Below are 27787 nucleotides of genomic sequence, written 5' to 3' on the forward strand. Positions count from 1 at the left end.
CATCTTTCTGAATATCTTTTATTTCGACTCTAGGGACCTTGAAACGTCGAGAAATGTCAAAATTTTCATTTTGACAAATCGGACCTATTACAATAACTTCTTATGGGAAGTTAAAAATACTGCTTGTTTCTCTTCCTTGTAGTTATGCTCCTTTTCAAAATCTTCTAGAACTGGCCTTGGAACATGATGTCCCTTCCAATTTAAGTACATTCAATGTAACAGAATGGCAACATATTTGTTATGATTACATTGCGAAAGTAGACTAACGAAAGTATATTGGTAATAGATAGGTGAAAACAGTAATTTTAGAAGGGACCTTTATGTTTCTGGTATGAGTCTCGTATTTAAAGTCAGAACAGAAGTGTATGAATTTAGTTTTTGGCAATATTGTACTAATTTTAACCCAAAATGTGTTTTGTGTAACTTAAATCAAAATTAAGACATCTATGATTTCTTAGCGACATGTCCTATTTTGAAAGAAATTCGCCAAAAAATTATCTTTCGTATGGCGAATTTTTCAGTGTCCTCAATTGAGATTATGGCTGGACGATGCATGCCGGTTCGATATATTTGAACTGGTCGTTTTTTTAATTTTTTATCTTACCTAAAATAAAAGGTCTAACTGACCTTGCAATTTTTTTCTGTTTAAACATAATTTTAAATTATTATGTTGAAATTGTTATTAGTAGTAAATTTGAGTTGTAGATTTCATTTAAACTTATGATTTCATATATTATTTAAACTTCAATTTTTGTCTTAATTTTAAATTTATTTAATTTAGTTGTTTGTTGTTTGAATTTTTCTTTAATACAAAATTGTACCTATTTATTACTTTACTTACTTAGGTCCTTAGAACTGTTAAGTCCCATAAAGAAGCACAGATTCGACATTTGTGCGAAACAGTCGTAGCTATGTTCTTGTCTGATAGAGTTATTCTTCCAAATTTTTGACAGCATACCGAACGCCGCTTTTGCTTGGCCGATTCGGCAATGACGGAATTAATTTGTTGGCCCACAACTTCAGCTTGTCATCCACACTTGTTGTCATTTGATGGAGAACCATGATCCTATGAGAGAGTAGCATACATCGTCATCTGAAAACCTACCTTCGTGCAGAACGTGACACTTGGATCCATCATATACTGTTTTAATAATTAGTTTTTCTGGGATGCCTCTCCTCCGCAAAGCTAACCAGATATACTCCCTATAAACGCTATCAAAGGCCTTCTCGAAGTCGATGAACAGCAGGTGTAGTGGATATCGATATTCAACGCACTGTTTAATACTGATCCGCAATTATATTGATATGATCAATACAGGAGGATCCAGCGCGGAATCCTGCTTGCTCGGCATCGAGTGTGGCCTCAAAGTGTTCTCTGATGCGTTCCAGTATGACTTTTGATACTATTTTGGCAACGGTAGGTATAACGCAAATTTCTCTCCAGTTTTCGCACTTTGTGAGGTCTCCTTTTTTTGGGAGCTTGACGATAATTCCCTTCTTAAACTCATGTGGGTAGCTTTCGGTGGTGCAGGCTACTTTTATGAGCGGATGAAGCAGTTCGCTTGATGACGTTGGCGCTTCCTGCAAAAGCTCTTCGGGAATTCCATCAGGTCCTACCGCTTTGTTGTTCTTAAGTGCTTTAATTGCTGCAACGATCTCATCTTTAATGGGACATGCGGTCCATGTTCGGGAATTAGAGCCTTCAGGCGCTTCAAAAGGTATCGGCTGCACGTTGTTTGCAAAAACTCGGTTTAAAAGAAGGAGGAAAAGTGATCTTTCCACCTTCTGACTTGATAATCCACCGAGCTTATGATGGTACCATCTACTTCTTTCACCAGGTGTTGCTTTGAGCTGTGTGCACCGAATAGCTCTTTAGTTATTCTGTAAACGGTCCTGCTGTCACACCTGTTTGTAGCATCTTCTGCTTCTTGCACCAATGCGTTGATGTAGTTACGCTTGTCGCGTTCACACTGCGGTGAACCTCTCTCTTTTTCATGCGATACGGAACTCCAAAACCTTTCTTTCTTCCCCTTGTGCAGCAGTTATTCGTTGATCCTTGCCCAAGATTTTTATGAAAGCCAAGTGTTGTTGCTTCCTTCTTTCCGACCGACTATTCTGTCAGCACCTGAAATGAAAACATTTTTCACATCATTCCAATGCTGTTCGATGTCCTCATATACTGTGCTTTTGATTGTTCTCATTTCGTGTGACAGGTTTTCCATAAATTGTTGACTTGTCGTGTTGTCCTTTAGTCTCCCGATGTTGAATTTGGGGGCTCGTGTTATTCCGTTCCATCTTCGAACTGTAGCTGTACGCAATCTTAGGGTAGCTATCATTTAGTGAGAGACTGCTCTTAAAGCGTCGACTAATCGCGAAGTGGTCAATTTGGTTGGAAGACGCTTGCCTGTCCGTCGACACCCAGCTAATTTTATGAAAGAGTTTGTGTTTAAACAAAGTGATAACCACACCAATCGCAAGGCTATTGGCGTTGATGAACGTCTCACCATTATCATTGCAATTATTATTTTAATAAACAATAAATATTTATCTAATTTAATCTATACTTTAAGTTACAGTTTTAATCAAGCCGATATCTGTACTGATTCTTGAAATATGGACGATGAAAGAAGCTTCCCGATTTTAGATTCTAAAAACTTAAAACGTTTTGAAATGTGAAACATTTTAAATTTGACAAGCTGGACCGATTATAATAACTTCTTATGGGAGGTTAAGAATGCTTGGGTCCCTGAGATACTACATTATGACAATATTAACCGAGGTATGAAGTTATCTTTTAAGTTATTGTACATCATTCGATTTCAAATCACCTTGTCCTGCAAGGTATATAGTTTTATTTTTTTAATGGAATCATACCAATATTTGAATAATTTGTACTAAAAAAAGTTAATTTTGGCATTATCACGTAAATGTCTAAACAACTGTTGTAAAGTTTTCGGCACCTTTTATTTAATTAGAAAAAGTATTGACCTCAGCCACCAAAACTTTTTTTGTAAAGCAAACGCCGTCAATTTAAAAAAAACATACCAAAGATACTTTTTTTAAAGCAATGGATTTTAATCTTAATATTTTTCTGGCAACCACTTCACCATAAGTACATAAATACAAAGTTTGCTCATGACACTTAAAGAGTATTTCAAAGCTTGCTGTCACACTGTACACATTCTAGACGAAAACAAACACAAAAAAACTTCATTATTTAACCAAAAAAAAACTGTTTCCTGCCTAAAGGGAAAGAAAATGTCGTTTAATCGCAGTTCCTATATATTAAAACGAAAAACAACATAATTAAAAAAGTTTTGTTTCGCTTTGGGGGTAATCAGGATAGAAATTTAACTCTCCATTACAACTTTATCTTCATGTTTATAAGAATTCCCAAGATACTCTAATAAATAAATATTTAAACACAAAATTATAAATTTGTACCTCAATAAAAAGAAATACGACAAGAAATCCATCAAATACCAAACGTAACCAATTAAATGATAACATATCATTGAATATTTTATAATTCCCAGTTCTTCAGTTTGTTCAAAAATTTCCCTGAAATTATCGTTTTTAAGATTTTAATTTTCCTTTCATCAACATTATCTGAATATTTGTGTGTCAACTTTTAATTTTTTAATAAAATAGTTTATTTATAGTAGTATAATAGAGCATGTATAAATGAGGATTTTAATTTATCGTGAGGGTGAATATATTTTTAAGATTTACATATTTTTAATTTATCCATTAAAAGGATTATGAATTCAATTTAAAAGAAACACAAATAGAATTAAATATAGAGACCAATGAATATTGTGTAAACTAAAACAATTAGATGTTTTGTTGTTCAATATTATTTATTTATATTATATGTTATTGTTTTGTAAAAGACTGAATCTGGATAATTTCTTTTAATTTTTCGAAAATGTATTTTAAAAAGACACTTGACACTAGTTAGTGCTCCAACCCCCGATAAGATTATGAATTTTTGATACCCGAGGCTAATTATCCATCAAGGGTTCTTTTTAACGTTTTTGAAAAATTAAATTGTTCATTTTGCAATCGCAAATAAAAAATCGAAAACCCAAAAGCGACCAACTTAACCCAATTTGTAGTTAATCCAAAAACCATGAACTCAAAACCGACAGACCATTTCTTTTTGATTATTCAACTTCTAAGAATTCAAAGTAACAAATTATGTAGTAGTTATGATTTATTAGATTGAATGAGTAAGTATACATTAATTTATAATTATTAAACAACATTTTTTTTCTCAATTTCATTTTTACAGAATCTCGAATCAAATCATTAAAATCAATCGGTCTTAATAATTCGGATTGGATTACTAAACGAGTTAAAGATGATAATCTTTCGTTCAACATCGAAGATCGGTACATATTTTTTATTCTTTTAAGGATTGAGAAAGATCTTTTTGCTTCACAATTAGCTAAAGGTATTGTTACGAATATTCTAAGGGCTATATACACATTTGTAAAAACGTCAATCATTTCTTTTTCAACGATCCAGTTAAGTATTTTAAATGGTGAAATAAGTTCACTTTTTTCTTTTTGAACTTGAAAAGAAAACACTTGTGGCTGCAATTTCATCATTTGAATAAGCTGCTCTACCTCGTAAGTTAATTCAATTTGCAAACCTTTATGATAAATTTCGTCTACATGTTTTCGTTTTATTTTTACTTCATTTTCACTCGTACTTAAAATATTGCAAGCAAATCCGAAGATATTAGTAAGGTAAGTGTAAGCTTCAATCCTCTTGTGCATTTCTGTAAGCAATTTATCTATTATTACATGAAAAGTGCCAATTCTAAACTTATCAGATCCCATAGAGCGTTTCTTTTTCTTTTTCTCAGTCGTTCAATATATTTTTAATTTTTCTTTTACTGAATAAGACAATTCCTGATTAACTTCTTTGCTCAAGGCTTTCGATTCTATTTGAATTTGAGAAAAAATATCTCGTTTTTTTTTTTAAATATTCAATCAAACACAACATCATATTTTTAGCTACGTTTAAATCTAGTTCCACCTTTTTGCAAATACGAATTGGTGGCGTCAAATTTTTAAGTTTAATAATATTCGATTTTAAAGATAAAGCTTCATGCCGAGTATATAATTTTTGTTTTTGAACATCAGCTAAGCAGCTTAACGCATTAAAAGTACAAGCAACATTTTTCACTAGAGCATTCACGGCATCTGCTCTTTTCGACCATCGAGTTATGACAAACTCGTAACTTTCCACTTTTTTTTGCAATACATTCCATCTATGTGTGGATGAACTAAAAAAGTTGAACACTGTTTGTAAAAGATTAAAAAAATTCGCGAAATGAATATTATCATTCACGCTACATTCGCCAATCCAGAGTATTTTCCTGACATGTTACTGGCATTATCGTAAGTTTTTGCTCGACAGTCTTTGATGGTTAAACGGTTTAAATTTCTTAAAGGGATTGGGCCCTCGTTTCCGCAGAGCCCTGGGCTGCAGTCCCCTTATTAATCCCGGCCTGAGGGGACCTACAGTTTTTATGACGAATCTAAACTGCCAATTTGAGAAATCACTTTGTCAATTCCTCGCAAGAGGCAGTGTACCCGTGAAAAAACAATATTGATTGACAGCGATTGAAAGCAAGGTCTCTGGCAGGAAAGCCCTAAGCACTAATATCACTACTAAAAAATAAAATTTTGTATAAGATTTTGTTTTCATTTTCGTATAAAATTCGTGATGAAAGCAAATATTTTTTTTATTTTTTTTTTTAATTATGCAAGAAACTGATAGTTATATTTTTTCTTTCTATAGGTCTTATGTGATAAATTTAAAGCATATAAAAATAATAAAAGTTGTTTGTCGATTTGCTTTCTTTTTAAGATAAGGTTTTTAGTAAATTTTGTTGTGCGAGTATTTATTATTAAAAATGCCGTAATGCAGAAGATCTAATCCTTTCATAGCTTTTGAATCAAACCATTAAAGAAAAACGAAAGATGAATCTAAAATTTGTAGTACTCAAACAAAAGTCTACTATCCAAAGGACTTATTCCATGAAACAGCTCAATTGCAAATGCTAATTATCAAATTATAATGCGCAGGTATAATCTTTTACTGTTTGCGGAGTGAATTTCAGAAAATGCAAATTTCACAAATTATCGGGTCCATTTGTTTTTTTCTTGCTGTTATATAAGGAATAATGACACTTAATATACAGTTCCTGGCCGTATTATTAGAAGCAATGCAGAATTTGTATAACTATTATGTTATACGCAATTTATTTAAATGTTGTAGAAATATAAATTCTATAAATCTGTTGTTTTATTTTGATAAAAAAAGTAGGAAATAGTTTATATTCTGCATAGAAAATAATTTAAATGCATTACAATATTCGAAAACCTGATTAAAATAGCTGAAAATTGAGATTTTGCATAAAATCTAAAGTGCGTTTAATAATATGGCCAGGGACTGTACAATATAATCATCAAAGAAAATGTCTTCATCATAAATTTAGTTTGATTAAAAGTTATCACATAACTATACAAACTAACTGTTAGGTCGTACGAAGTTCCCCATGTCAGATAGTTAATTGTAAAATATTGTTTCTTATAAATGTAAAAATGTAAAAATACAAATAAAAAACTTAAATAAAAATTACACTATAGCATGAATTTATGTTACTTACTTATTTTTGTGTATAAAGTGGTTTTACATCCAATGAATTTATGTTTGTTATCCTCTACGATTTTGGGAAAATTGATTATTTTAAATGTTAAAATTTCTTACATGCGTAAGGTTTCCTTATTAAATCAAATTTAAATAATCTTCCGGTTTTTAAAAATACGTATATTTTTATTTTTGTTATAATGTTCTTGTCACCTTTAAAATGTCGAAAAGACAACAGATTTTTTGTTTTCACTGCGAGTTTAATTCTATATTTATTTTCAATATTTTATCTGTTTCTGTTTGCTAAAAAAATCACATAAAACACATCATTTGCTTTTCTCTTAAAAAAAAAAAAGAAAATAATATTTCATAGATGAAAAATAATCACCTCTGATAAAAAATTCTTAATTTGTTTTGTTTAGGTATCTTTGAATTCTTTTAGATGAAAACAAAAAAGAGATTAAAATTGTATAGATACATATTATATTATGTACATAACATACTTATATGTTCAAACATATTTATAAGTATATATTTTAATATAATATATTTTTAAAATGATTTGTAAAAAGAAACAGCAAAATTTGTCCGAAGTATCCATTTGTGTTAATTAAGATAGATTTTTTTATATGCACGACATATTTAATTAAGCATAATTTTAAGGAATTCTTTTTGTATATAACAAACACTTTGCTTGTCTGATTATATTTGCATTAGACTATCCTGTATTTTTATTATACTCGTTTATGTTTTGGTTTGATAAGATGAATTAATCAATAATTGGAAAAAAGTCTACTGCCTAGAAAATAATTAATATTAAACTAACGATTGTGAAGTTAGTCCGACAACGAACAATTATAAACACATTTCACATACAAAAGTAAAATAAAACAAACACCGTCAATGATGTATGTTGACGCAGTGGGAGGACAAAATAACTAAACAAAAAATAATAACGCGCACACCATAAATACAAAAGCACTCAAAATTGCGTTCACCTTTAGATAGTTTATCTTATATCAAATATCTCTGCATTCTGTAATATGGGTACACAAATTAGGTAAAGTATCGCACAAGTGGCCGTCTTCGCCGCCGTCGCTCGTCGTGTTCGAAGTTGTTGTTTTTGTTTTGTTTGCACTCAGATAAATTACACAGAATTTGCAGAGATACAAGTAATAAAAATAATAATAATAATAATGAATAACAACGCACACACCCTCGAGTTTAACTACTAACTTATAGGTAACCAACGGGAGTCAAATTATTTAGATACAAAACATAGTTCACTGATAAAATATTTAAGTTGCTAATTTTTAAGATACAGACATTTTCATTTGACTTTTTAATTAAGTGCAGACTAAGAAATATGCAACCCACAGGTGAGTGCGGAAGAGTAAAATTATTGAACTTTCACTATGAATCTTAAAGTACCAAGTGCACTGAACAGACATATACGAGTATCTACAGAAAGAAGAAAGAATGCAGATACAAAGATCCTGATACACACACCACGATATCCGAACTAATTTATTTAGTTAGCTGGATTAAATGCTTCACGACTAACCGGCTGATCTGAACTGAATTCGATTCTCCACGGACAAACTGTTTTATTCGAAAATACCAAAATCTTTCTCAAGGGTCACGATTTACGAGAGTACATTAGATATTATTATCTTTTCACCGAGTTTTACTGTCTCCGTCCGAGTGGTGCTCTCCAAGTGAGAGCTTGCTTTAGGGGTCGAAAACTGAATAGATACATACCCAACCCACTGATGGTATAGAACGTGCAAAACTATGACGTCTTTTCAAACTGGAGATAACACATTGGGGAAATCGTCAAAGGCCAAGAACATTTTTCTGGCCTAAATGATGTTTTTCGCAGCAAGTGCGCAAGATCGATTGTTGTGGTGAATATCCCAATATAAAAAATTACACCTTGTATATCATATGGTGAATAAAATATAAAAATATCTAATTTATCCGTGTCATCATACCGTTGGATTATTAAATTGAAGCTTTGACCTACATCATTGTCCTTATGGTTGGATAAATGTTGCTTTTGTCATGATGTTTGCTCTGGTTCTAGTGTGGTGTGGTATGGTGTGGTGACAATGATGACGGCATGTTTTACTTTGTAAAAATTGTCTATGCTAAATTAATGAACTATTGTACATAATTTATTCAAGGCACTTCTACTGATACACTTGTTCTTGGGGTGCTGCAACTTGTTAAAATAAATAGCCAAAGAACACAATGGATGTAAAAGTATGACGTAATATTTGGTTAACATAAATATTATTTTTAAAGTGTATAAAATATGTACCAGTAAGTCTTAAGGAATAGAGTAAAATTGCTTTTGTTCGAAAACTTGTATAACTCAATAACAGCTGGTCTAATGTTCATGGTTTTCGATTTGTTGTATTTGTATCAGTCCCCAATAACAAGTAACTTTTAATAACATTGGAAAGTTGACTAATTTGATTCATTGATGAACAATCGGGACGACTGTAATTTATCAAACTTTTGTTTGATTTGAAATGAAATCACCGTAGAATATAAAATCGAAATTCATTTCGTAAAGCCGCTTTCTCACTTGTCGGTTTGGCAGCTGCAATCAATATTTACCGCTTTAAGGAATCAATACAGATCGATTGTAGGTATATCTCCCCAGCCTTATGCGAAATTTGTTTGCAGAAAAAAATTGTTATTTTTTTTAGTCTCCAAGTACTATCACCAAACTTAAGTGAAATTGAGATCGATATTTTGTCAGTTAAGCGTTAAATATCGATCACAGATACTATAAACAGGCAAGTGAGAGAAGGGCCCTATAGTATAGAATGGTGTTTTTCTCCACAAATTATATTCAACCATTTTGTTTATAAAAGAAACTTACATTATGTTCATAAGAAAATATATGAAGTAAATATCGAAAAGTTATCTATTCCTTATAATGAAGCTCGGTAGGTGTTCATTGAAGTAAATGTATTCATTAAGGTATTAGTACCGAATGAGTTTAAATATACCGATACCGCACGTCCGCGGCTACCAGTGAGTGAGCGGAGTAAGGAAAATATATCAAGCGTTCTTATTGTAGAAAAAATTACAAAATGTAAAATTTTTCAAAATTGATCAGCAACAAATCCGTTCACTAACCAATTATATTGTAAAGCAAGACGTCTTTTAGGTACTCGTAGAATACAATAACTTCGACGCTAATATTAAATAGCGGTTTTTGTTATAAGGGCTTAATATAAGCATTTATTTGCTATTGGAAGATAGATTGTGTCCATATTTTCGTTAAGGCGGGAGGGGCGTATTAATAAAAATTGACTTCAAATCTAAAACAAACACACATTTTAAGACAACGGCAACACTTGCAACTATAAATGATGCCTTCTTCAAGAGCCAGAATGCTTGTTTTAACTTTTAAATAAGGTTGTTTTAGTCAATAGTTTTTGAAATAATGGACTTTAAAGTAAAAATGTATGAAGAACTAAATGATAAATATCATGGCTATCGATAAAAATAGTAATTTGATGCAGTTAACTACTTCAATTCATTTTTTTATTAAACAATGATGGATAGATCGGGTTTTCTTTATTTAATAGAAAAACGGTTACAATGTTTTGGTTAAGAATACTGCGAACATCCGTTGAGAGGGTCGAAGTCCTTTAGTTACATAGCCACATATTCTTTTCTATCAATCAAACATGGGTATACTTTTACATCTAGTTAAAATTCCATTATTTCATATCCCAAATCGTCCTTATATTCTTCTTTAAGGCAGTATTTTCTATAAAAGAAAAGTGCCATATATTGATGGAGGTAGAGTGCTGTTTCGCAGCATACAATTGTTTTTTTTTTCAGTAGCTTGTTCTGATTTTCAAGATTTTATTGTGTTAGACGTATCGGTTTTGTCAAAATATTCGCCTTTGCTGTGGTTTGTTATTTCATTACCCTTAAAACTGGTACCAGATACATTTTGTACATAGGTTTTAATTAAATTGTGTTTAAATAACCCTATCGCCTGAATGTCTCGGGATTACTCGATGCAAATGTAATCAATAAAATGCAAACTAAGTTTACGAAAAAAATTCGATAACATCAAATAGATGATATAATATAATGCAACGAGTGAAAGTAAAAGTAAACAATTTCGTGGTCGACAACAGTTGGATAGTTGCATATTTTGGCAAATTATAACCGTTTTATAACTTAAAGTAAGCTTGAATCATTAGTTCTAGGTTAAATTGAATCTTATATAAAGCTTATAAATAAATAAGTCTTTAGAAAGATGCACAGTTCAGCTAGTATACGATAAAACCGTTTACGCATTTTTATATGGTCAATCCTAAGATACAATAATAATAACAATGAGTCAAAACAGGCTGTCAATAAAAACAAATATTCACAAAATTATTAATAGTGTTCACGCAACGTGTTATATTTACAAAATGTGTAAAATGATAAGTTTAATCTTGCGTTTAAGCTCTGCTCGTGCAACCGAAAATCCTTCTAGAGTAATTCTTGTCATGAAAAGTTTTTTCTTAAATTAGCTGTTCGGGTTCGGCATACAAATTGTAGGTGGAGGTTTGTAAGTGGCTACGCCTGGTTCTTCAAGAGCTGTTGCGACACCTAGTTTATAAACTTCCCATAGGAAGTAAGTGTAATGGGTTCGATTTGTCAAATTAAAAATTTTGACATTTCTCTACGTTTCAAGGTCCCTAGAGTCGAAATAAAAGATTTTTAGAATGATGTCTGTGCGTGCGTGTGTACGTATGTTCGTACGTCCGTACGTTCGTAAGTCGTCCATAGCTCAAGAACCAGAAGAGATATCGACTTTAAATAATTTTTTTTATACAGATAAAAAGGCAGAAAGATGCAGAAAAAACTCTCAAGAAAATCGCTTGGTTGGTCTTTTTACCATAGCAGTTAAAAAAAAAGGTAAACATTTTGGTTAACCCTAAATATCTCTTGAACGAGAAACGCTAGAGACTTGAATTAAAATTTATATTATGTATTGTAACGTGATAAAAAACAAGTATGTTTTTGGAAAAAAAATCGGTTTTACGTATAAACAAAAAAAAAACTTACAAAAACAAACAAAATGATTTCATCTCCAAAACAATTTTGTGCAACAAAAAATTATGTTTTTAATATCTTGTACAATGTTGAGACTAATTGAAGTGACAGTTTTTCTTATATAAAATAAAAACTTAAAAAATCATTACTCAAAGGTGATAAAAATTGAATTTCGACTCAAATACATTTCCAAAAATTTGAGATTATGGCTATCAACTAATTTTAACTTATAAGAAATATTGTTTTCAACATTCAGTAAAATTTTGAGAAAAATTTAATTGACAGTTTTTTTTACAAAAAAACTAAAAAATTACCCAAAGTTGGTAAAAATTGATTTTTGACTCAAATATCTTTTCACAACTCTAAGATATTGGCTTCAAAATACGTTCATCTTTTGAAAAAATATTGTTTTCAACATTGGGTAAAATTTTGAGAAAAAATCGAATTAACAGTTTTTTACAAAAAATAAAATCTTAACAAAAATATAATACTTAAACTTGGTAAAAATTTACTTTCGACTCAAAAAGCTTTTCAAAAATTAAAAATATTTTCTTCAAACTTTCTTTATTTCACAGAAAATATTGTTTTCGATATTCAGTCGTTTTTTTATAAAAATCCGTTTTTTCATAAAAAAATATAATCTACAAGAAATAGTACTCAAATTTGGTAAACATTTATGTTCGGTTCTTGATATCTATTAAATTAATTTCATTCAACAAATTTGTGAAGTTTTAAAAAAATGATACTAAAATTGGTAAACATATGTTTTTGACTAAAAATCTATTAGACAAATCTAGATTTTCAAACTAAACTATTTCTTTATATGAAAAATACTGTTGGTAATTTTAAAATTTTTAAGAATAGTTCAACGAACCCAACCCTACAAACTTTTAAACAAGACAAATAAACAGACGGTTTGGGAAGTTATCAGTGTGGGTTTTTTTTTCTTGAATATTGGACTTCACCATTAAATATGGACCATATGATTCAATGGCCGGCCACCTCGGGTAGGTTCGCGTAAGTTATTTTTAACCACTTTTTCGCACAATTTGTATTATTGGAACCATATATTAAGTATACGTTAGTCAAATAAAAAACGTTTGAAATTCAATCAAAATAATTTATACAAAACGTATTTTCCTTCTGATTTGTTTAATATTATATTTATTATAGTTATTACCAGCTCGATTTGCTTTGTGTGTTGTGTATTTTATGAGTTAAGGTCCCATAGAGTTCGAAAAAAAACGTTTGATAATTTTTATTTTGGAAATATTATTCTGTTTTGTCAAGTGAAGCATTTATACAGTATTATTAAAATCTATAAAAACAGTTTTGTGTTTTTTTCCTTCTATCAAATAAATTGTCTGTTCTCTTCCTAATAAAGAAACATAAAAAGTGGATAGTTTGTTTGCAAAATCGTCAATGATTTGTGAATAACGAACTAAACAAAAACCAAAAACGTATAGGTATTCAAAATTTCTAGTCTAGTGATTGAACATTTTTTTAGTTATGTTGTTCAATAATTTTTCAAAATACATACCTACTTGGATAATTTGTGTATTTGTTTATTGAATTAGTTAATTAAAACAGACTGATAAATGCTTCAAAAACAGGATTTAGAAAAATAAAAAAAAAACATCAAATGAAGACTTCTTTATTAAATCCCATTGAATGCCCATAAGGCGATCTTAAATTACGAGTCCAACTTCTACATTATAAAATTTTTTGCAAAATTCGTTTTTTCTCAATTTTCTTAACATAAAAGAAAGAAGAATTGTTTGAATATAAAAAAAAGTTTTGTGCCGCTTCCATCTTATATATTGTTCTTAAACCCACTGTTTAGTTTTTCATACATATGATGATGAAGTAACTTTTCTTTACAGAAATATCAAAACTTTAAAATGCAATGGTATATAGTTATTCTTAAACTAGTGAGTAAAAATTTAAAAAAATTTTCGTTCAATTGCTAGTCCAAAGTATGAGGCTTCAGTTCATTTACAACTCATTTCAACCGAAATACGTACCCATAGTACATAATACAGTCAGCATCAACAGAGACCAAATGTTTATTAAAATATGCACACATGTACCACCAATCTGATTTCAATATTAATGCACACAAGATTATCGATTTTAAGAATTCCCAGCTTATGGCCCCTTAAAGTACAAAACATTATTACAGAATTATAGATGTAAAGTGGCCTACTATCTTTCTATACAACATAAACATATTACGTGTGCCGAATGTGGTTTTAAGTGCTTAAAATTTTGTATACAAACTCAAATAACTTCAAAACTTTTCTTCAACTTTTTCAGTAATATTCACACATTCTATATCCAATTTAACTACAAATGAAATCAGGGCACTATTCGTATGTTATGCAATATAAACACATTTATACATTAAATATACATTATACACATGTTCACAAGATACACCTTTGCTCTTCCAGAGATTTTCGTTGCCGGAATTCCTAAATGAAATCCAATAAGTTCGTACCGAAATCAAATTTCAGGCTTTCATCTTCAGGATGCCGTAATGTGAAAGTAGTCTGAAACTTTCATCAGATATCAATCAGCTTATTTCTTACAAATCGTTTATAGGATTTCCGTTCGACTTGGAGCATCGGAAGTGCACACAAAATGCAGACAACACTACTGAGCATTTTCTTCCTGTTTGGCAACTGGCAAGATATCTCAAAGTGTATGGATAATAACCGAGAAAGGATATCATTAAATTTGGATATGGTTTTTTTTTTGTTTGCATGAATGTCCATCATAAGTTGTATCTGTCTGTTCTGAAGGAATACAACTTTTCACGTTCGTTTGCGATGACATCTCGCTTCCATAAGTCTTTCGCGTGCAGATAAGCACGTGTTTTTAAGCAAATGTGGTTAGAATTCGTAGGAAGAACACTTAACTGTCGTTTCTGGAAGGCTTTTCTTTGCAACCACCCTTTTCTCAATTATGTTCAAGGGCGGATCCAGACCTTAAGCCATGGGAGGATGGGAGAAAGGGAGTCATAGACTGAGCATAAAATCGAAGTATTCGTAATGCCTTACAAGTTAAGCTGAAGAAAATTGGATTTTTCTTTAAATTAAAAAAATATAATATCTTAAAGAGTTAGTTTTTATTTTTTTTAGATAACTTATACCTGCCATGGTATGGTCAAAATATTTCGCAAACTCTTAACTTATGAACGCATTCCAACATTTTTTAAATTTTCCCCATTTAAGTGTAAACATGAGGAGAGGGGGTAGTTTAGGACGGGGGCAGTTTAGGACAACTTAAAAAAAGTACTAAAACAAAAAACTTTTTACAATCCAAAAATTATGTTAAAGTGGCAGCAGCATTTCAAACAACGGTACCAGCACACACAAAATTTTATAGCAAAAATGTGTTTGTGGAAGGTAGTTGTATTTTTGTTTGCTCCACGATACGTAAGTACTTAATTTATAAATTTCGTTCAAGTTTCAAGTGAAAAGTGCTTTGAAGTTATATTTATTTATTTTGTCATGTGATTCGACAAAGAAAATTAACATGTTATAATGTCTCTATAAAATTTCAAGCTTTTTGTTTTTTCTCTCTCTCACCCTTATTATTTTTTTTAATACTATTATACATTAATTTGTTTATTGAAATTACTCTTTTTTTATATTATTAGATATATATCTGTAAAATGGTCACAAATTATCAGAAAAAAAGGAATCCGTTCCAAATGAGTCTGATTTGTGTAAGGCCATGGAACTTGTGTTGGAAAAAAAATGTCACTGAATAAAGCTGCATAAGTTTTTCGGATATCAAAGAGCACATTGGGGTATAGACTAAGATTAAAAAAACAGAATCAGGCTCTAAAAAGTGAAGAGTACTCATCCAAACATATACTGTTGCCCAAGTATTCAACAAGACAGAAGAAGGTATGCTACTTAGCTTAGCTTTTAAAGTCTTCTTAAATGAATTATGGCCTGACGTATCCACAAGCAAGACAGCTTTTCAATATGCAAATGCATTGAATAAGTTCCCACCTCTGTGGGAACAGAACCAAATTGCAGGCATAGAGTGGATGAAGTCTTTTATGAAAAGACACCGAAATCTTTCACTTCGAAAGCCTGAAAATACTAGTTTGTCTGGAGCAACTAGCTTTAACAAACATAACGTTGAAGCATTTGAAAAAAATTAGAAACAGCACTTTCAAAAGCTACTTTCACACCAGACCGCATCTTAAACTTGAACTTCTAAGGTCATTACTCAGTGTGGACAAAAGCAAGTTGGGCAAAATGTCCCGGCAGAAAGAGGGCAGTTTATCACAATGTGTGCGATTGTAAATGTAGCTGGAAACTTTGTACCGCTGGTACTTGTATATCCAAGAGCAAGATTCCACGATCATATGCTTAAGGGAGCACCAAACAGTTCGATAGGACTAGCAAATAGTCACACAAACGGATGGATGATAATCCAGTTATTTGTGAAATTCCTTGGCCAACTTTAAAAATATTTGAGGTCTACAACGAATGATCCAATTCTTCTACTTCTCGATAACCATGAAAGACATTGTTCTATAGACGTTATATAGTTCTGGCGGGAAAATGTCATTGTTTTGCTCACTTTTAAACACCGCTGCACCCACAAGTTGCAGTTAGATGTTTCAGTCGTGGGACCGTAAAGAAACTATCACTTTCACAAAACCATTGGATACTCAACAATCCAGGGAAGACCATTACCATTCATGACCTACCTTCAATAGTGACACCGACATACAACAATTCATTCTAACCAAACAACATGTTATCAGGTTTCAGAGCAACAGGGATCTTTCCCTTTTCACTTCGATTGTATTGAAGTTATTAACAGGATCTTTAATTCCCCAGCAGTTTCTGAACCGTAAATACCAGGAAACACTGTGACAACTACTGAACAGGTGCGGACACCAACATCAAGTCAAGTTGCAGACATTTTGTCTCCAGAAATGGTGAAGCTTTTCCCAAAAGCTGCTCCGCGAAAAGAAGGCTCGCGAGGAAGGAACAAATGAAGGTCACGCACCTAACTGAAACTCCAGATAAAAATGATATAGAAGCAGCTTTCCTAGAAAGTCAAAAAAATTTAACAAAATCGGCATTAAAAATATACCGGATGCACAATACCAAACCAAAACGAAAAACCAAGAGGACCAACGATTCCGGTTCAGAAAACACGGATGAAAAACTCATCTACGCTATATCTGAATCTGATTTCGAAAACGCAGAGGACGAAGAAAATGAGGAAGAAAATTTGGACGGTTTGGGATCATCTTCTCTAAATTCAGTAAATTTTTGTATATTTCAATGTTCTTTGGAAAACAAAAACTTCACTTCCCATTTTGTCCCAAAAATTCTTGATAAAAATAAAAATCATTTTAACGTTTCATTCTTAAAAAAGAAGACCGGATGTAACAAATTTTATTTCCCCGAGAGAGAAGATAAGTGGTCATGTTGCAGTGAAGTACTTAGCGCACAGCTGGTATGTTCACGTTCAATTATGACTTTTCTGCATTCAAACTTGGGTGATGAGAATTGATTTGGTTGATTGACTTAGCTCTATGAACTTTATGGATCGAGGAAGATCAAGACTAGCACTCATATCCTCCATTAAGTATGTACCCAGGTAGTATTTTACTTAAGATATAAGTATTGTTTGTGGTGTTCCATGGGTATACGAGAAAAGGTTTATGAATAACAATTTTCTTAATTTAAGTATAAAGATTTTTAAAAAATGGTTTTAGTAGCATTCATTGAAAGTTTTTATTTCTTATATAAACAAATACAGATTCGATTTTTCTAAAACAATTTAAATCCGAATACAATTATTTTCAAGTCAATACCTACATTTATTCATGAGATATCGAGAATTGAAAATCAATTTCTAGCAATCTTGCGTACTATGTGTAAATTTTTATGAAAAACGACATTTTTATTTTTTCAAAAAAGCTAACTGAATATCGACGACAATATTTTCTATGAGATGTAATTAGTTTTAAATTTTTGAAGAGATATGGGACTGGAAAATCAATTTTTAATAAGTTAACGCATTGTTAATTAGGTTTTTATTTTTTGTAAGAAAACTGTCTATTCGATTTTTCTCTAAATTTTACCATATGTCAAAAACGTTATTCTTCGTTGCATGCAATTATTTTGACGATAAATCATTTTTTGTTTGTAAAATATTGAAGGTGACAGTCATTTTTTCAGTTATTTTGATTTGTTAAAACAACAGTTCATTGATTTTTTTCCTAAAAATATACTAGTTTGAAATAACGTCGCAATATGTAATAAAGGTACAATTTAATTCAAGTCGCTAGCGTTATTGCTTCATGAGATATTTTGGATTAACCCAAGAGTCCTTTACCTTGAGAGTCCTTTCTGCATCTTTCTGCATTATTATTTGTATAACATAATTAATTTGAAGTCAATGTCTCTTCTGGTTCTTGAGATATGAACAACGAAAAAAAGCTTCCTGGACATACGAACGTACATATGTGCGTATACACGCGCTCACAAATATCTCTCTACAAATCTTTTATTTTAGATTCTAAGCACATTAAAACGTTGAGTAACGTCAACATTTTCAATCCGACAAATCAGACCGATTACAATAACTTTCTATGGGAATTTAAAACAAATCATTTGTCGATAGAGTGAGTATAGCTGTTTTTCAAAATTTCATTAAAACATCCGTAACTCGAGAACCGTTATAATTCGGGATAATTAATTTACCATGTTCTGAAAGGTCATAATCAGGCCTACCACCATATTCAGTTTGAACTATCCCCCTTTACTGGACACCATACATAAACCGACTACTGAATGTTCGAGTGGCCAACTTCTAGAGTAGAGCAAATCGTTTTGAAAATGGTTGCTATGAAGCCGCAAGGAGTTACCATATTCCTGAACATATTGGCTTTGTAGCTTTGGACGCTGGTAGCAATTGGTGTTTCTTTTACGATGGTTACAATAGGACCCAACGCGGTGGCAACAGTCTGTTCAAAGCGTTATTCACATGAGCGCGGCCAAAGAACGACGAATGAATTACAAAATGTGAGTTCATATTCGTTCCAAGCCATATTTCCACACAAATTCTTAACAAAACGGTAGCAATATAGTTTCTATTTGATTTATGATTCATACTTTTACTTTTCAATATCATATATTAATAAATTTAAGAAAACAAATTTATTTGTCACGAAAAAAATTGTAGTTGATACGAACTGTCAAACTTTATACGCGTTCCACATTATCCACACTCGCAACGAATAAAATAATCGCGCGTACTTAACCTAAAAAATCATTCTTGTTTTGGCTTCGGTGGTGAATGGTGTTCGTCTGTGGTTCCTTGAAAAAATATTGATAAAAAGGTAAAGAAAATTTGATTGATAATAATATTCAAATGAGTATCATTCAATTTTCCGATTTGCATTATACGGATGCACATGAAATCATTTTCTTGTTTCGTTATTTATAATAATACTTTTTTCTTAAACAAATATAGCTTTGACCCCATTTTTTCAATCGTTTGTTTTCAAAACAAAACACAATATGTAAAAGAAATGTCAAAATCGAAGATACTCGTTCATTCGATGGTCGTGCCTAAGCAAGACAAAGCAGATTTCGATTTCCTTCAAGAAACACCATCCCAATTTGGGATCAAAATCTCTCTTCAAAAGGATAGTTGAAGCATGGAGTAGACTGGGGTCAAAGAACTGTTCAAACGCTGAAACGCAAAAGTAAGGCCGCGACGATCTGCGTTACAGCATATATTATATTACATTGAGAACACAAACACTGGTTTGAACACTGTAGATATAGAAACAATATGTACATATTTATGAATTACATACAAAATTTGACATTTAAATGTTGATATTATCAGGTTGTTAACTTTTAGGGGTTCTTATTTTTCATTCATAGTTAATGTCATACGAAACATGAGGAATTTTATTGTCTCTCATTATTACAAGTACAAAGTGTGCACTTTGAAAACTTAAATATATTGTAGCAATATATCTGTTTACATCTGTCCATTCATATATTATACTTATTGTACTTAAAGTCTATGTTTCCAACTTTTTCAAATAACAATAATAATTCTTTATGACATTGATATATCTCAAATTCCAAAAAAAAAAATGCCAAAAGGCCATTATTAAAGGGTGGGTTGTCGGCTGCTGTATCCATAAATTTGGCGCCATCAAAAAATCTTTACACATAATGAACAACAATAAGGAAAATCAAATACAAGTTCACTAATCTTTTTTGTCCCTTAGATTTTTTTAAGGCTGTGACGTGTGGGGAGCGGGAGAACTAGCAACAAAACAGTCTAATAAAAGGATGACTAAAGTAAACGATTTTTCTCTATGTTTGTAGGTATTTTAAGTATATTTGAAAGACACTCTACTGTCTACTGATATGTTCCAAGTATTAAACTATACACGGAGATTGATAGTGCAAAAACATAATTACATATTATATTCTTGTTTCTGACCGTTGCTTGTAACCACAAACTCTTATATTAACTTGTTGAACTATGAGATTTAGACTGCGTTTAAAAGGCGTATTTACCTTTTTTAACTCATTCAACATTTTTTAAGGAAAAATATCAAAAATAAAATACCTTACTGCTTTTATAATGAACTCCGCCAAGGTATGCAATCGAACTTGGAATCTGACTCCTTCATATCCATATGTATACTACATTCATATAAGGAATAACGACTTTTTCAAATTAAAATTAATTGTGTACTTAAGTGAATAGTTTATAGATAGGTAGGTATTTCAAAAATAAATTTAACTGGCGGCGGCCGCAACGGCAACGACAATAGTGGAGGAAGGACGGCTGTGGTCCCGTCCCGTCGTCGCGTCGCCCACATTTGATTCCTTCAGCAAACTACTTCCGACTACAACAACTACAAGTATATAAAAAAGGACTCGGGTAAATACAAATTCCAATGACACGTATCACATTTTACACTTTGCTCATATTGTGGGTGCTTAACATTTTTATAGTGTTCGTATTAGGGACGTGAAATACTGCATTCCATTTTTAATAGGAAGCATGTAGCTGAAACAATTACTCTTTTGCCACGACAACTATTTATTTGTAATTTTTTTTTTCTGAATACCTACAGAGTAATTAATTTATCCTGCTTACAACCTAGTTAGGACAATATTACTCCAAGTTTCTATCCATTTCAGCATGTAAACCAACTAAGCAGCACTAATTAAGGGCACCTTAAGAAATATCCTTTAGCGTTGTAGTAGTTCACGTTTTAGTAATGAACCAGAGTGGATTATAGTGAACAGTTTTAAAGTTTAATTTTATTATAAAAAAATGTTGTACTATTATGAATATACATAAATATGGAATATCACAAGAATTTGTTTTACTGAACTCGAAATTGACGTCACCATAAAGAGAGCGCATGTACGTTATTCTCCTTCACGCGATGACGTCGTTATATGGTAGGTTTTCTATTTATATTCGTCGTTCTTTTGAATTAAAGAGAGCTCAATTGCTCATCATTAGTTAAGGGTAGGGATAGGATATAGGAATAGGATAGGAGTGACGTGTGACGTCATCATATTATTTTTTTTATTATTTCAAATACTCACGTGTTTCAAGCTACTAAATTCTTTAAAGAATTTTATGGTTTTATGACCTTACGAGTTGCATATGGATGGATAGGTTTGAATTTTTTTTTTATAATATTTGTTAACAAAGGTACAACATACTTATAGTACCTACCTGCTTGGTTTGTCCTTTTTTTTTAAATAACCTTAAAAACTTAAGAATGGAAAATTACTCTTTAGTTAAAGAAAATTTAATTTATAAGATTTCAAAATTATTAAATCTCGAAATTGAGGCAACTTTTTTTGTAAGGCAAAATGATGTCATTAGTCCAAGTCAAAACAGTGCTCTTATTCATTCAAAAAATAGTATTTTAGAAAACAACATATTACAAATTAGTTATTTTACGTACATATATCTGTGGATTATCGTTTTCCAGAAGTTAAAAGACTTTGATAAATCATAAGAGGCTGTTTTCTCGTAATGAGTTCTTCAAGATCTGCCTGATAGACATTGAAGCGATTGAAATTATTAATACCATTATTTGGAAATACAGGTCCTTCTCTATCTTTTATAATTATTATTGTTTTATTAATTATTATATTATATATATTACACGTTGTTTTGGCATATAAACAATTTCTAGAATATTTTGCTAGAAATAAATTACTTATTGTAAATATGTAAGGATGTGGTATATAAGTGGGAGGGATGTAGAACACTGTAAACGATGACAAAATATTGAAATAACAAATCACCAAACAAATGTTTGTTAATTTATTAAAATGAATGCTTTAAAATTATAAACATATCATTAAATATGACAATAATACAAAAAAACAATATCAATTCCTTGATGGAACAGAGTGTACAATATAGTTTGTAATCCCATCTTTCCCCAATACAAACAAATTGGATGGTTTGCTCACTCGAGAGCACGCCAGGTATAGTTGTGCCTGTGAAAAAAAATGAAGTGCTCAAATCTTAGCCTAAGACAGAAATCGTATGGCCTTAGACTTATTGATATTCACTGCAAATGCCAATCTATTTGGAAATTGAAGGCTTTTAAATTGAATTGGCACATCTGTGGGTCTCCTGGTAACAAATGTTGTATCTTGAGATTTGATTCGTTGACATCCACAGTTTTTGCCGCTAAAATTGCTATTTCTGCCAGCCACTCATGATTTGAATATAGTCTGTGTACATCGGGGAATATCTGGTCAATGAGAGCAACTTGTGAATCAATAATCGTGCAGAAATGGACTCGTAATTTTATGCATCCAGTTTCATCTGTAGTAACTATTCCGTCGCCTATATCTAACAATTGTTTTAAGAATGTTTCAGCGGATGGATCTTGAAGCATTTGAACACGCATATTTACTTTCAGTTGTACTTTTTCAACATTACGCAACAGTGTCGATGATTTTAAACACGCGTTGATCTTATCAGCCAGCGTACGTAGAACGCGGAATAACGGTAAGTGTTTGTCTGAAATCATCTGAAACGAGTAACAGCGTGCCGCCAAATAGTTTGTCGTTGTTTTTTATATTATTCACGCACCTTGTCCTGTCGATACTGCGAGCATGATGTAGTCAAACGGTTCTTCGTATATACAGTATTGTATTATAGTTCACGATTAAATTCATTATCTATTAAATAAGATGCATTGCGATTTGGTGAAATGACTGAGTGACAATGGTAATGCAAAGATCCTCAATAGCAATCAATGCTTCATTGTACATAGCGTCACTGATTACTATCGTTAGATCATTGCACCGTGTACGATGTTGATGCAATTAAACCATAGCACTTAGGAATATAAAAAATAGATAAAAACCTATTCTCGACCTACCGCATGTATGTGCAAAATTTTATTGAAATTGCTTAAGCCGTTTCGGAGGAGTATGGCAACTAACACTGTGACAGGAAAATTATACATATTAGATTGTAATGATGGTAGCCTTTCGGACATATGTCCTCTAAGATAATTAATTTCCTCTAATCCTTTTTTCATTAGCAAATTAAAAAAAAAAAACGGATTAATTTACTCTAGACCCAGCATGGTGTTATCGCTGATTTTTCGCAGTGCTTGAAATTTTGGAAGTGTCTCCGAATTCATACATATTTCCGTGTCCAGTGAATCTTTTAACATATCCCTCTTAAACCCATCTTATTCTTTCATTGTTTTGATTATTAATCATTTTGAATTTCCATTTGTTTTACTTAGGCCATTTAAGTTACACAACACCTAAAGATGACGCTAGCATAGTGTTCACCTTGAGCCGATGCAGGAGATAGTTTTAAATCTTGAATCCAACAACGTCTCAACTTTGAGGAATCAAATAGTTCACTGAAATCATATTAAGGCATTAATTGCAAATGAAATGATATTTAGTCATTCATGAATCTTACAAACGATTTCATCCAGAGCTGTCGGTACGATATCTGAAGTTACAGAACCAGATCTTAAACTCTTCTGCTTGAATTGAATTAAATTGCTTCTATTCAATCCGAAGAAGGTCTTGAAATTAATAATATTATTATAAGCTTTTATTGCCTCTGTTTGTTGATTACATTTATTGGTATTTACAATTAAATTATCTGTATGTAAAAAAAAACAGTATGTTAAAATTAAGAAAAAATACAATATTAAAATTATGCAATTATTAATCTAACATTTTGTATATTGAGTTTAAAAATAAAACAGTTAGGTAAAATGTTAATAATTTTGTTTATTTTTAATTCGTTAAATACTAACGTTAACAAATTTTAATATGTATTTAAAATCTAAAAACAAACTAGACTGTTTATTAATTTGAAATTTATACTTTTTATATTATCATTTGGTGAATTAATGCAAGAGTGAAATTTATTATAGATTTCAATTAATTGATTTAAGAGGCTATGTACACCATAGTTTGATTTGCTAAAATTAGTATTCAATGGTTTCTGGAGTCTTATACTTGAACGACTAAAACTAAAGTTTAAACTACCAAGAACTAATGTTGATGAAATTTGTCCCTTTATTATTCCAACGATAAAACAAAACTGCAAGTACATCCTATGATTTGTCAAAGAAGGAAGATTTATCAGAGAAAGTCTTTCTGAATAAGGCGGTAATTCGCAGACAAAAACGAAAAAACCTTTTCTGAATGGCTTCGAGTCTTGTGACGTGCACGGCGGCGTAGTAAGGTGACCATACTGTACAAGCATATTTCAGGACTGGTCTCACAAATGAAACAAAAAGTAGTTTTAAAACATATGGATCACGAAAATCACAGCCAAATCTCTTAATAAAACCTAGAACTCTATTTGCTTTTTTAACTATGGAGTTAATATGTTTATGATCTAAGACAACACCCCAGTCAGAAAATACATAAACTCTACTTAAAGGACAAGAATCAAACATTTAACTAAAAACGATTGGAACTTCCTTGCGTGTAGAACTCATGGTTTTACATTTGTCAACGTTTAAAACAAGATGATTATTATTGCACCATTCCCTGAATAATATTAAACCTTCTTGCAAGAGAAGACAGTCAGATGTAGAGTTAATGTTTTTACAAATTTAAATGTCATCAGCGTATATAAGGACAGATGAATTTTATATGTTCTAAACCAAGTCATTTATGAATAAAATAAAAAGAATAGGACCAAGGTGACTACCCTGGGGAACACCAGCATTCACAACACATGAGCTTGAACACTCATTACGAAATTTAACACTATAACGTCTATCTTGTAAATATGAGGTGATCCAGTTTATGAAACAGTCGTTAAAACCTTCCTGTGATAGTTTTAAAAGTAATGTTTTATGACACAATTTCTCAAAGATCTTGCTAAAATCAGTTAAGATACAATCTTCTTGTTCACGTTTTTCAAAAACATCTAAGCAGAAGGACGTAAAGTAAAACAGATTAGTTACAGTTGAACGCTTTTTAACAAAACTATGCTGGTTATCACAATAAATTGAACTACAGTGAAATGAAAAGGATGCTACTTACGATTGACGGTGTAGGTATCACAGATAGTTTAGCAATATGTCGGTAGTTCATTATTTTGTTTTTAGGACTTTTTTGTGTACTGGTATTACAAAGGAGCTCTTCCAGATAAAAGGAAACAGCGAGTTACTTAAAGACGTGTTGAAAAGTACACATAACGGGTGTGCTAAATACGCAGCACATTTTTTTAAAATGGATGATGGTACACCGTCAGGCCCAGGACTAAAACATTTGCCAAGTTGCAGGATAATATTAAGGACAGTATCTTCACTTATAACAAAATTGATAGAATGTAAGTGGGTGAATTTTGTAATAGTGGAAGATGTGTTAGGAAAACCAATAGTATTATAATCGACAAAAGCATCTTTGAAGTAGTTTGCAAATATGTTCGCAATTATTCTTCCCTCATTACTATTTGATGTCAAATCAGTCAATAAGTAAGGGTACCCACATGTTTTCTTCTTACGATTAAAGAATTTCCAAAAACTATTAGGATTATTTTTAACGTTAAATTCTATTTTCCGAATGTAGTCATCATATAGGATGTTAGAGCAGTCAGTGAAAAGTTGTATTATTATAATGTACGTCCTATAATCATCATCAGTTTCTGTTTTATGAAAGATTTGTTCCTTTTGTTTTTTAAGTTTTTAACGTGGGAGTCAATTGGTTATTGGCATCCATGTGTCCCCATTTTTGGCTTCGTTGTATCAATATTTATGACCGATCGACACTGCATCTTTTATTGGGTTGTCCTGCTGATCTCTTGTTCTCTATTCTCCATTTCGTTGTCATTTTTTGGTCCTAAAGTCTAGATACATGCCCTACCCATATTTATTTCAGCTTTCTTGTTTTATTTATGACGTCAATAATTCCCGTTCTATTGCGAATATCTTCATTTCGTACCCTTTGACTTAGTCGTATGTTCAAAATTTTGCTTTCCATTTTGGTCTCAAATATCCTTAGCTGTAAGGATAACAAAGACGAAAAAATATTTTATTGTGTGTGCACTTTGGTTTAATTGTAAATATGTTTAAGGCTTCATAATCGTTCCCAGCTATTTGTGATGCCTTTGTTAATTTCTTTCTCCTACGTACTTAATTTTACGTTCGTCCAACCGTATATCGTCTTTTGTATGATTTTTCATGGCTTTAGTTTTCGATTTGTGTATTTGAAGTCCATAATTTTTACACAAAGTAGTTAGTTCCGTCAACATTTCTGTCTTGAATGTGCGTACATTTGGTAGAAATAAGAACTATATAATCTGAAAATCTTAAATTTTTAGGAACTTGTTTGAATTGTCTTCCGGGATTTAACGAAATAAAGGCGGTGAAACCGGATCTCCTTGTCTAACTCCTCTTAATATGTTAGATTTGCGTCCTATATTCTCTGTATATTTGGGCTTATGTTTTGATTATTCAGTGAGGACCATATCAATTCGTGTTCAACCAAGTCAAAAGCATTACTAAAATCAATAAATAGAAAATAAACCGATAGTCGAAATTTATTGCATTTTTCTATTAGCTGATACATTGTCTTATTGTAAGTGGCCTGTTCTTGAGAATCCTTCTAATAATCCAGCTTCTTTTTTTGGTTTCTTGCTATTAAAGTCTTTTTTGATGGCCCTGCAAAGCTTTTTGAAGAAGAGCTTGTAAATTGTCAAAACTTATTGGTCTTTAGATCCCTTTTTGTGTATTAATGTTATCGTGTTTTGTTTCCATTTTTCAGGGATTAGTTTTGTTTGTACTATTTCGTTAAAAATGTTTGTGAAATTGTTGGAAAGGGTGTTTTTTTTCCATATGTTAAAATTTCTGATGATATTCCGTCATTTCCGGTGCATTTGTCTTTCTTTAGATAATCATTGGTCCTTTCAATAATTTCTTTGCTGAACGTACAGTGTGTGTCGGTATTGAATGTATGTTGTCTATTGTATCTTCTTTTGTGATAATTTTCAAATCTTACCTTGAATATAAATCCTAAGAGGAAAAAATTGAAACAACAGCCTGGGATGCAACCCACACTGATTACTTCCCATCCTGTCTGTCGATTTGTCTTGCTTACAACTTCAACAAAATATTAATAACTATACTTTAAGCGAGATTCACAAAAAGTCAAGATCTTTCTTTGTTCTTCTAATACGTAAGTCTTAAACCATTTCATAACATATTTTATTTTTTTGTAGGATCAATTTTTAACAATTTTTCGTATTTTTGTTTTCAAGAAAAGGCTGACTAATTATAAAATGTATAATCAATGTCAAACAAAATTTTGTCTACAAGATAATATTGTTAATTTTTGAAGGGGTATTTGAGTCGAAATTTTTTATCAAGTCTTAGTAATTTTGTGTGGGTCTTTACTTTTTATAAAAACTATCAGTAGGATTTTTCTAAAAATTTCTCTGAATGTTGAAAACAATACTTTTTTATAAGATGAAATTTGTTTAA

The 27787-nt window shown here is 31.4% G+C and overlaps 1 protein-coding gene across 4 annotated transcripts in view; it reads right to left on the reverse strand.

Annotated features, from left to right (window-relative positions):
* LOC129949023 (diacylglycerol kinase 1) overlaps positions 1 to 8247 on the reverse strand; it is a 140498-nt gene extending 132251 nt beyond the window's left edge. For 2 of the 4 annotated variants that reach the window (XM_056060217.1, XM_056060216.1), the window contains exon 1: positions 6686 to 8247. The gene's annotated coding sequence lies outside the window, so the exon portion shown is untranslated. The remainder of the gene's footprint in view (positions 1 to 6685) is intronic. The other 2 variants (XM_056060215.1, XM_056060218.1) reach the window with 2 other exon arrangements.
* Between the last annotated feature and the right edge of the window lie 19540 nt (positions 8248 to 27787).

Source organism: Eupeodes corollae, chromosome 3, assembly GCF_945859685.1.
Source record: "Eupeodes corollae chromosome 3, idEupCoro1.1, whole genome shotgun sequence".
Taxonomy (NCBI): Eukaryota; Metazoa; Arthropoda; class Insecta; order Diptera; family Syrphidae; genus Eupeodes; species Eupeodes corollae.